The sequence below is a fragment of the Entelurus aequoreus genome, linkage group LG15, assembly GCF_033978785.1.
Source record: "Entelurus aequoreus isolate RoL-2023_Sb linkage group LG15, RoL_Eaeq_v1.1, whole genome shotgun sequence".
NCBI classification, from domain to species: Eukaryota; Metazoa; Chordata; class Actinopteri; order Syngnathiformes; family Syngnathidae; genus Entelurus; species Entelurus aequoreus.
Window position 1 is genome coordinate 9,595,265 of NC_084745.1, and position 2,798 is coordinate 9,598,062.

The 2,798-nt window shown below is 33.6% G+C and overlaps 1 protein-coding gene across 1 annotated transcript in view; it reads right to left on the minus strand.

Moving 5' to 3' along the window:
* The window catches only part of LOC133629772 (nebulin-like), a 175,880-nt gene that overhangs the window by 23,081 nt on the left and 150,001 nt on the right, over nucleotides 1-2,798 (minus strand). The window lies entirely within an intron of this gene.

Genomic DNA, 2,798 nt, shown 5'->3' on the forward strand with positions numbered 1-2,798 from the left:
GGAACTTTCAAAATGGGTCCCACGGACCCATCAAGTCATAAAAATGGGGTCCCACAGTAAATTTTTGGGGCCCCACTTTTTTGTAAGCGTTTAAAAAAAAAAGATAAACATATGTATTATCCTGTAAGATCTCACATTCTATATTGTGTTTTGGAAAAAGGTTGTCATAAACGTTAATTCATTAAAAAAAAAATTGTATGCATAAAGTATGTAAATGTATTCAGTTATAAACATTCATTCACTTTCTTCTTTCCTTCATGGATCTAAACTTTACCGCTCCTGGTAGTTTTTTCTCTGTTTTTATTTAATAAGTTGTAGGTGTATTTATTTCAGTATAAAAGTGTAAAAAGTGTTTTGCTTCAGTCATGAAATGATGATAATGGTGTGCCAGGGCATACATACATTTTATATGTAACAATTAAATCTTTGGAGTCTACATCAACTTCAGATCCATCCCTCATTTCAAAATATTTTTTTATATTTTTGTTTGTTTGTTTTCCGCCCTTTTTTGTGAAACAAAACTATGTTTTTAATGGCAAACACAAAAAATAAACAAAATGCAAAATCTTCCACCAAAAATATTTTTCTTAGTGGAATATTTGATGTGAAGTAATGGGAACCTTGGATAGGTCAATAATTCATAATAACATTGATTTTGATTCTATATTATGTTTTGAGCAATGACAGTTTGAAAGAAAAAAAAAACAGCTTTGTTTTCTACATCAACATTGCAACTTTTTCTAAATTACATTTCACCTTTAAGCTTTTTTATTTCACTTTTGTTATTATTATTTTTTTTAATAGTATTTCTAGAATGTGCCGTGGGCCTTTAAAACATTAGCTGTGGGCCGCAAATGGCCTCCGCGGCACACTTTTGACACCCCTGCTATAGATAATACAAAATTAAATCAGATAAATCTATGGATAAAAAGCAGAGCCTGGCGACGCATGCGCGTTTATCATAAATTTCCCTCACCAATGCTGCTGCACGCACAATTTGTACATTGAAAATACACGCAACTCTTACTCAAAATGCCGGACATTTGAGGCATTTAAGAAACTCCGCCCGGACAGGCCCACAAGAGGACATTTCCTGGGGAAAAGAGGACGTATGGTCAGTCTACTCAGAGGGCCACATGTAACAGTGAATATAGATGAATATTATCAATGTATAATAGCGTTGTTACACAATTTGCAAAGGCAACTGTTTTGATGATTCTATTTTTTACAGACCGATGGGTGCTTTGAAAGATGACAAGCAGAAATGTATTTGTTTTCAATTTAAAAAAAAAAAGCTTGGTACATCAGATAATATTAACGTGTGAAACACACAAAATTGCAAATGCAGCATTTTTCTGTCAAAATTGAAAGAACAAATACATCTAGCAAGAGAGGGCTTTTTTATTTCCAGCTTTTTGCAGGCCACATAAAATGGTTTGGCGGCAACATTAGATCGATGTGGCGGGCAACATTAGAATGCTGTGGCGAGTATGTTAAATGATGTGGCGCCTGACATAAAATGATTTGGCGGGCAACGTTAGAATGATGAGGCACTTACATGAAATTATGTGGTGCATCACATAAAATGATTTAGCGGGCCACAATACAATGATGTGGCGTTTACATAAAATGATGTGGCGTTTACATAAAATGATGTGGCGATTACATAAAATGATTTAGCGGGCCACAATAAAATGTGGCGATTACATAAATCACAAACTGATTTGCTGGGCAACAGAATGATGCGATGGGCCACATTTGGCCCCCAGGCCTTGAATTTGACACCTGTGAGATAATACGTCATAACTATGAGAAAACCTGTCGAAATTATGAGGATAAAAAGTTGTAACCGTGAGATAAAAAGTTATAATTTAACTTTTAATGAAGACTTCCATATGGAAACTTTTTTCCATCACAAAAAAAAATACCTCAATAGTAAGTCGTAATTGTAACAAGGTAAAAATTCGAAATTATGAGATGATAAAGTCGAAATTATGAGAGAAGGTGGAAATCATGTGATTAAAAGTTCTAATTGTGAAATCACCAGTCATAATTATAAGATAGTCACAATTTGACTTTTTAGGACTTCGATATGGATGCCCGTTTCCGCCACTAAAAATACCCCAAAATCTAAATTATGAGATGAAAAGTCTAAATTATGAAATAAGGTCTCAAGTCATTACGATTTTTTAGCTCATAATCTTGTTTTTTTTATCCGATATTTAGAGGACTTGGCTCATAATTTGGATTTATTACATAATTATTACAATGTAATGAGTTTTTGTCTCAAACTATGGATCTTCTTATCTCAACTATGGGGTATTACTATTTTAGTAGCAGAAACCGGCTTCCTCAAACCTTTTAATGTTATCTTCTGATCATTTGTTTCAACTCGCGCTGTGATGACTGAGAAAAAAGGGAAAAATAAGTGAAAATAAGTTTTAAAAAAAAGAGAATAGCTTGTGCACGGATGAAGGAAAATAAAATGTGCAATTAGAACAATTTAAAATTACTCAGTGGCATTTTCACTAAGTGGAGAGAATAAGTAAATAGTGGAGTAAAAATGTAATGTACTAAGGAGATGAATAATTATTACATATTGCTTCTGCATGTAGTAGAAATTGCTGTCCCATTATGTCATTATCGTAATAATCAAAGTGCGGTTTTAGGTGAACTTGGTGCAAATTTACAGCCTGAGCATGTTTGCATTGACGTGAATGGCCTTTGATGCTCCTCCTACTGAAACTTGTGAAATAGTATCAGGCGTTTTTTTTACCAACACAAACACATAAAACATG